Below are 9304 nucleotides of genomic sequence, written 5' to 3' on the forward strand. Positions count from 1 at the left end.
GCTAGTGATATATTTAAACAATGCTACCTTATATAATGTTACTTAATGAGCCATTCGCAGTTTCACTGTACCGGCCGTGTGTACTTAGACTTGCATGGCTTAATCTTTGAGACAAGCATATGCTACTGGCAGGATCAACCAGGTAGCCACTCACAACGTAGATGTTGTACCTGGGCGCACTAAGCAAAGAACAACCAGGGACCGGTCCTATCCCGTCAGGACCAGAACCATGGTCATTGATGAACCAAACCCACAAGGTAATAGCTGGGATAGAGCACCTGCCCAGGGACAAGGCTCAATATCCTCCCACCACCAAGCTGGGAAACGTGGATCAAAAGTTAGGACAAATAGGGGCTGGTCAACCCACTAAATCGGACGCCGGCGGCAAAATGTCCAAAGTACCATGGTTCCGAGGGGCTCACATCCCTCAAAAGTGTCCGTTGCTCATTTTCTATTCGGGCTGAACAGTTTGACACCACCCCCGTCTCTCAAGGACATGGAAGTCTGTTTGTCAAAAACCAGGTTTCTGAAATCGCGCCGGTACCTGTCTGGTCGACCCGCCACTGAGTGTGTACTTACCGGGCAGGCCAATCTATCGATGGAATCCCGGAAATTGAAAGGGTTTTTGTGTGCTCCGCCATCTAGGGCTTTATTCCGGTACACCAAAACGTGAATAAATCAAAAAGTACACATCCAATCTGGATGGGGTTTTTTTTGCACGAAATGGCACACATAGACGAGCATTTTCATGTCATTAAAACCGTTTTTGTATAGAAACATTTAATAGAAAATTGTGTTTATAGTTTGGGCTACACAAGTGCATGTTACTGGAAACATAGGTTCCTACCAGGGCATTTTGTTTTGTACATGCTCTACTTGTTGCCCATTGAGAGAGAGGGTATGACACGAAATATGGGACCTCTAGCCCCTCTGGAAGTATTTTTAATCATTTTTTGAAAATTACAGATTTTGGTCGAAAAAATGACTAAGTCCCCGCTTTTCTCAGCTGTGCACCTGGTGATTGAAAACGTGCACCTGGGAACCCGAAATTACATTAGCGGTGTTCCACAAATTCATGCCCGCTATGGAGCACCCTAACACGGACTTTTATCCATGGGGGACCCTATACATCCGTGTACCTGGTGATTGAAAACGTGCACCTGGGAACCCAAAAATTAAAATATGGTCCTAAATGCACCTGCCGGTGTTCCTGACATGCATGCCCGCTATAGGAGCACCCTACTACGGCCCTCTAGCCGTGGGGGCCCTCCCTGAGTGATTTATGGACACTTTGTGACAATCTCATTTCAAGTAGTCACCTCGCAAGGTGTTTGAAGGTAAGGCCTCATTTGAACTAAAATTAAAATTTTGGTCCTAAATGCACCTGCCGGTGTTCCTGACATGCATGCCCGCTATAGGAGCACCCTACTACGGCCCTCTATCCGTGGGGGCCCTCCCTGAGTGCTTTATGGACACTTTGTGACATTTCGGTGGATGAGGATTAGGATCTACCTCTCTGTACCTGGGAACCCGGAGGATTAGGATCTACCTCTCTGTACCTGGGAACCCGAAAATTAAAATATGGTCCTAAATGCACCTACAGGTGTTCCTGACATGCATGCCCGCTATAGGAGCACCCTACTACGGCCCTCTAGCCGTGGGGGCCCTCCCTGAGTGATTTATGGAAGGTTTTTTTTTTTTACTACCCAGTGTTCCTGACATGCATGCCCGCTATGGAGCACCCTAACACGGACCTTTATCCATGGGGGACCCTATACATCCGTGTACCTGGTGATTGAAAACGTGCACCTGGGAACCCGAAAATTAAAATACTCTCCTAAATGCACTTTTCGGTCATTCTCATATTAATGCCCACTCTGGCAACACCCTACCACGGCCCTCTATCCGTGGGGGCCCTCCCTGAGTGCTTTATGGACACTTTGTGACATTTCGGTGGATGAGGATTAGGATCTACCTCTGTACCTGGTAACCCGAAATTACATTAGTGGTGTTCCACAAATTCATGCCCGCTATGGAGCACCCTAACACGGACCTTTATCCATGGGGGACCCTATACATCCGTGTACCTGGTGATTGAAAACGTGCACCTGGGAACCCGAAAATTAAAATACTCTCCTAAATGCACTTTTCGGTCATTCTCATATTAATGCCCACTCTGGCAACACCCTACCACGGCCCTCTATCCGTGGGGGCCCTCCCTGAGTGCTTTATGGACACTTTGTGACATTTCGGTGGATGAGGATTAGGATCTACCTCTGTACCTGGTAACCCGAAATTACATTAGCGGTGTTCCACAAATTCATGCCCGCTATGGAGCACCCTAACACGGACCTTTATCCATGGGGGACCACCCTATACATCCGTGTACCTGGTGATTGAAAACGTGCACCTGGGAACCCGAAAATTAAAATACTCTCCTAAATGCACTTACCGGTCATTCTCATATTAATGCCCACTTTGGAGACTGATAGATGGTACAGTTGGCGACATCTAGTGAATTTAAAAAAGTAGTACAGATTCATTCTGGGAAGTAATATTACTATGATTATATGGATGAATCTAAAAGATGTTGGAAAATTTAAGTCCAAACTTTTCTAAAATAAAACTATGTTTTATGTGCAACTGGTGATTGAAAATAGGCACCTGGTAACCCAAAATGAAACACATTTTTAACCATTTTAATGCATAATGACACAAATACAAGGGTGAATTTCAAACAAATATGCTTTATTTAATCAGTTAATCATGGATTTATTTGACCCTCAATCAGTGTCCGGGCCCGGCTGGCATTTTGGGGCAAATTATGGTACCGGTAGTAACGTGACTGCGTTTCCAGAGAGTGACACATATGGTCAGCAACAGTTCCCCGGTCTGTAACTGAGCCTTGGTTAAAGTTCAACGTGTCAACACTGCGTCGAATTGTACCGAAGGTCACTTTCCTTCCAATGCCAAACTCTGCAAAGATTTTCCCCACATACTCACACAGATTAGCGTAGGGTTGACCACAGGATGTGAAAAAGAACAGTTCTGTGTCTGAGGTCATTCCACTCAGATGAGGCCTGATTTGATGGAATCGTTGAAGCCAAGTGTATTCCTCCTGACATAGAACAATTCTGCACTCCCCGAAGCTATAGTTAGTTTTGTGGGAAGCTACACACATCTGATAACCCCCACCTTCCGGGGTTACTTCACTGAAATCACTCACACTAAATAGTGTGACTGGGGATCGTCGAGTGCCATTAAATATTGCCAACCGGCTGGACATGAGAGCTGCAAACCTACACCTGTCAGAGCATGTGGCACGTTCCTCCAGCCTACTTAGAACTGAAGGAATGGCTTGATTGCTTAGCTCAACAAAGCGTTTTAACTCCGCAGCGCTGAGCACCTCGTCCCTGCAGCGTTGGCGGAATTTTGACCTATACGTTGCCTGGCTCTGCCGTGAGTCCCTGTCCATCTTCGCCAAGCAGAGTAACATCTTTCGAATTGCAGCGACCTTAGCTTGCATACCATCTGGCCGGAACTGAATAAGATAATTGAGGAAACTTCTAACATCGGCTCGGTAGATTTTTAACGTGGATGGTGCCAAACCACGGCTGTCACATTGAGCATACCAATCAGACACACGTCTGTAGTTATCCAGAAAACACAGTCCTTCATCGGACTTGCCCTCCGACATAATGTGGAGGAATTGCCGTACTCGGGACATACTGGTGCGACTATTGTCAATTCGTTTAACTGAAGGGTGTACACCCACAATATAGTTTTCATACTCGTTCAAAATGGCATTACTCCAAACCTGAATTCGGGACGGCACACTGCCGTCTTCATCACTCTCGCTATCAGTGAAAGTCGTCACGACGCAGCCTTGCTCCCTCGGTTCCGAGCACAGTTCAATATCCACTTGACTGGTTGGCTGCACCGCCGTCGAAGAACCTGCCGTCTGATCACACTCGTCCACCAGCTGCTGCTCCACAGACAACTCACTTTGTAAACACTGCAAAATCACAGGGTCCTACGGCCGCGGTTGAAGCACTGATTCGGCCTGCTGTCTCTCAGTAGAAATCCGGCTAAATTGCATAGCATTCGTCCATTCCATAGTACCAAACTTAAGTGCATGTACAGACTTCAAATGTCGATCTAGCCGCACTATATTATGTTTACAACAAAGTCCACAGTCGCGTCTTGGTCTGGTACTCATAGCTTCTCTCTCCTGCCTTCCTCCGTGTCTCTTTGTTTGCTGCACCTAACCCTAACCCTCTAACCCTAACCCTAACCCTAACCTAAGATCCAGCTTGCTTGTATCATGACTCCAGTTCAAATAGTGTCCAGCTCAGACAGGGTCCAGGTCAGATGGGGTCTTGTTCGGTTAGGACCCAGTTCGAGATGGGATCCAGTTTAGATAGGGTCCCGTTCAGATGGGGTCCCGTTCAGATGGGGTCCAGCTCAGATAAGGTCCAGTTCAGATAGGGTCTTGTTCTGTTAGGGTCCAGTTCAGACAGGGTCCAGTTCAGACAAGGTCTAGTTCAGCTAAGGTCCAGTTCAGATGGGGTCTTGTTCTGTTAGGGTCCAGTTCAGACAGGGTCCAGTTCAAACAGGGTCCAGTTCGGACAGGGTCCAGTTCAGACAGGGTTGAGTTCAAACAGGGTCCAGTTCAGACAGGGTCCAGTTCAAACAGGGTCCAGTTCAAACACGGTCCAGTTCAAACAGGGTCCAGTTCAGATAGGGTCCAGTTCAGATAGGGTCCAGTTCAGATAGGGTCCAGTTCAGTTGGCGTCCAGTTCGAGATAGGGTCCAGTTCAGACAAGGTCTAGTTCAGCTAAGGTCCAGTTCAGATGGGGTCTTGTTCTGATAGGGTCCAGTTCAGATGGGGTCTTGTTCTGTTAGGGTCCAGTTCAGACAGGGTTGAGTTCAGATAGGGTCTTGTTCTGTTAGGGTCCAGTTCAGACAGGGTTGAGTTCAGATAGGGTCTTGTTCTGTTAGGGTCCAGTTCAGATAGGGTCTTGTTCTGTTAGGGTCCAGTTCAGACAGGGTTGAGTTCAGATAGGGTCTTGTTCTGTTAGGGTCCAGTTCAGACAGGGTTGAGTTCAGATAGGGTCTTGTTCTGTTAGGGTCCAGTTCAGATAGGGTCTTGTTCTGTTAGGGTCCAGTTCAGACAGGGTTGAGTTCAGATAGGGTCTTGTTCTGTTAGGGTCCAGTTCAGACAGGGTTGAGTTCAGATAGGGTCTTGTTCTGTTAGGGTCCAGTTCAGATAGGGTCTTGTTCTGTTAGGGTCCAGTTCAGACAGGGTTGAGTTCAGATAGGGTTTTGTTCTGTTAGGGTCCAGTTCAGACAGGGTTGAGTTCAGATAGGGTCTTGTTCTGTTAGGGTCCAGTTCAGACAGGGTTAAGTTCAGATAGGGTCTTGTTCTGTTAGGGTCCGTTCAGATAGGGTCCGTTCAGATAGGGTCCGTTCAGATAAGGTCCAGTTCAGATAAGGTCCAGTTCAGATAAGGTCCAGTTCAGATAGGGTCCAGTTCAGATAAGGTCCAGTTCAAACAACTCCATTGTGTCCTCCTCCCAGAGCGCTAAGAACCTTGGCGTGATCCTGGACAACACCCTGTCGTTCTCAACTAACATCAAGGCGGTGGCCCGTTCCTGTAGGTTCATGCTCTACAACATCCGCAGAGTACGACCCTGCCTCACACAGGAAGCGGCGCAGGTCCTAATCCAGGCACTTGTCATCTCCCGTCTGGATTACTGCAACTCGCTGTTGGCTGGGCTCCCTGGTGTTCAACCTTCCCAAGTTCTCTCACGTCACCCCGCTCCTCCGTTCTCTCCACTGGCTTCCAGTTGAAGCTCGCATCCGCTACAAGACCATGGTGCTTGTCTACGGAGCTGTGAGGGGAACGGCACCTCAGTACCTCCAGGCTCTGATCAGGCCCTACACCCAAACAAGGGCACTGTGTTCATCCACCTCTGGCCTGCTCGCCTCCCTACCACTGAGGAAGTACAGCTCCCGCTCAGCCCAGTCAAAACTGTTCGCTGCTCTGGCCCCCCAATGGTGGAACAAACTCCCTCACGACGCCAGGAAAGCGGAGTCAATCACCACCTTCCGGAGACACCTGAAACCCCACCTCTTTAAGGAATACCTAGGATAGGATAAGTAATCCCTCTCACCCCCCCCTTTAAGATTTAGATGCACTATTGTAAAGTGACTGTTCCACTGGATGTCATAAGGTGAATGCACCAATTTGTAAGTCGCTCTGGAGCTCAGTTGGTAGAGCATGGCGCTTGTAACGCCAGGGTAGTGGGTTCGATCCCCGGGACCACCCATACGTAGAATGTATGCACACATGACTGTAAGTCGCTTTGGATAAAAGCGTCTGCTAAATGGCTTAAATGTAATGTAATGTAAATGTAAACAGGGTCCAGTTCAGACAGGGTCCAGTACAAACAGGGTCCAGTTCAAACAGGGTCCAGTTCAAACAGGGTCCAGTTCAAACAGGGTCCAGTTCAGACAGGGTCCAGTTCAAACAGGGTCCAGTTCAAACAGGGTCCAGTTCAGACAGGGTCCAGTTCAAACAGGGTCCAGTTCAGATAGGGTCCAAATCAGATGGGGTCCAGTTCAGACAGGGTCCAGTTCAAACAGGGTCCAAATCAGATAGGGTCCAGTTCAAACAGGGTCCAGTTCAGATAGGGTCCAAATCAGATGGGGTCCAAATCAGATGGGGTCCAGTTCAGACAGGGTTTTGTTCTGTTAGGGTCCAGTTCAGACAGGGTCCAGTTCAAACAGTGTCCAGTTCAAACAGTGTCCAGTTCAGATAGGGTCCAAATCAGATGGGGTCCAGTTCAGACAGGGTTTTGTTCTGTTAGGGTCCAGTTCGAGATGGGGTCCAGTTTAGATGGGGTCCGTTCAGATGGGGTCCGTTCAGATAAGGTCCAGTTCAGACAGGGTTTTGTTCTGTTAGGGTCCAGTTTAGATGGGGTCCAGTTCGAGATGGGGTCCAGTTTAGATGGGGTCCAGTTTAGATGGGGTCCAGTTCGAGATGGGGTCCAGTTTAGATGGGGTCCGTTCAGATAAGGTCCAGTTCAAACAGGGTCCAGTTCAGATAGGGTCTTGTTCTGTTAGGGTCCAGTTTAGATAGGGTCCAGTTCAAACAGGGTCCAGTTCAGACAGGGTCCAGTTCAGACAGGGTCCAGTTCAGTTGGGGTCCAGTTCAGTTGGCGTCCAGTTCGAGATAGGGTCTTGTTCTGTTAGGGTCCAGTTCAGACAGGGTCCAGTGCAGACAGGGTCCAGTTCAGTTGGGGTCCAGTTCAGTTGGGGTCCAGTTCAAACAGGGTCCAGTTCAGACAGGGTTGAGTTCAGATAGGGTTTTGTTCTGTTAGGGTCCAGTTTAGATGGGGTCCGGTTCAGATTGTGTACATTTCAGATGTGGTCCATTTCAGATTGGGTTCAATTCAGCTTGCTTATATCATGACTCCAGTTCAAATAGTGTCCAGCTCAGACAGGGTCCAGGTCAGACAGGGTCCAGGTCAGATGGGGTCCCGTTCAGATGGGGTCCCGTTCAGATGGGGTCCAGTTCAGATAAGGTCCAGTTCAGATAAGGTCTTGTTCTGTTAGGGTCCAGTTCAAACAGGGTCCAGTTCAGACAGGGTCCAGTTCAGATGGGGTCCAGTTTGGATATAGGGTCTTGTTCTGTTAGGGTCCAGTTCAAACAGGGTCCAGTTCAGATAGGGTCCAGTTCAGATGGGGTCCAGTTTGGATATAGGGTCTTATTCTGTTAGGGTCCAGTTCAAACAGGGTCCAGTTCAGACAGGGTCCAGTTCAGATAGGGTCCAGTTCAGATGGGGTCCAGTTTGGATATAGGGTCTTGTTCTGTTAGGGTCCAGTTCAAACAGGGTCCAGTTCAGACAGGGTCCAGTTCAGATAGGGTCCAGTTCAGACAGGGTCCAGTTCAGATGGGGTCCAGTTTGGATATAGGGTCTTATTCTGTTAGGGTCCAGTTCAAACAGGGTCCAGTTCAGACAGGGTCCAGTTCAGATAGGGTCCAGTTCAGATGGGGTCCAGTTTGGATATAGGGTCTTGTTCTGTTAGGGTCCAGTTCAAACAGGGTCCAGTTCAGACAGGGTCCAGTTCAGATAGGGTCCAGTTCAGACAGGGTCCAGTTCAGACAGGGTCCAGTTCAGATGGGGTCCAGTTCATATAGAGTTAAATAATTTGTAGAAATGGAACATCCAAGTCATGTTTCTATTCCTGTAGTAATGCTGTAGTCAGGGTGATGTTGGTAGATAGCTCCTGTGGACACTCTGGACTCTTCAGTGCTGACTAATAGCTCTATTTACCCCTGAGGTCATCTACCGTGTGTGTGTGTGTGTGTGTGTGTGTGTGTGTGTGTGTGTGTGTGTGTGTGTGTGTGTGTGTGTGTGTGTGTGTGTGTGTGTGTGCAGACCCTATCTTGAATATAGAGGAAAGGGCAGCGTGCGTACACACACACACAAACAAACACACACACTGACCCACACACACTCACATACAAACACACACACATACAAACACACACACACACTGACACCCACACTCACATACAAACACACACACATGCAAACACACACACTGACACCCACACGCAATGCCACATACACACACACACTGACGCACACACACACACTGACATCCATACACACATACAAATACACCCACATACTGTACAAACACATACACACAAACATGTTGACCTCTTACACAAATAGACAATAACACAAATATGAAAGCATGCAGACAGAGATGGGGACAGATCTGGGGTGTATCATTGGGTCAGGGGACGTGGCGGTGTGTGCGGGTGTGTGTGAGTTTTACTGGGTGTGGGTGTGCGAGCATGTCTGTTTATTGGTGGCTGTGAGCCTGTGTCTGGGTGTGTGTGAGTTCAGAGGTGGTGGTTAAAACTCCTGTCACAGTGATAACGTGTCAAATGCCAGCGGGTGCAGACAGAGACACACAGAGACAGAGAAACCAACGACCGACACTCATCTCTCTTGTCCTCTCCCTCACCTCTCTCTTGTCTTCTCTCTCTCTCTCTCTCTCTCTCTCTCTCTCTCTCTCTCTCTCTCTCTCTCTCTCTCTCTCTCTCTCTCTCTCTCTCTCTCTCTCTCTCTCTCTCTCTCTCTCTTCTTTCTTCTCTCTCAATCTCCATCTTTCGCAATCTTCTCTCTCTCTCTCTCTCTCTCTCTCTCTCTTCTTTCTCTTCTCTCTCAATCTCCATCTTTCGCAATCTTCTCTCTCTCTTTTCACTCTCTCTCACTTTCTC

This window comes from Oncorhynchus gorbuscha, linkage group LG07, assembly GCF_021184085.1.
Source record: "Oncorhynchus gorbuscha isolate QuinsamMale2020 ecotype Even-year linkage group LG07, OgorEven_v1.0, whole genome shotgun sequence".
Lineage (NCBI taxonomy): Eukaryota > Metazoa > Chordata > Actinopteri > Salmoniformes > Salmonidae > Oncorhynchus > Oncorhynchus gorbuscha.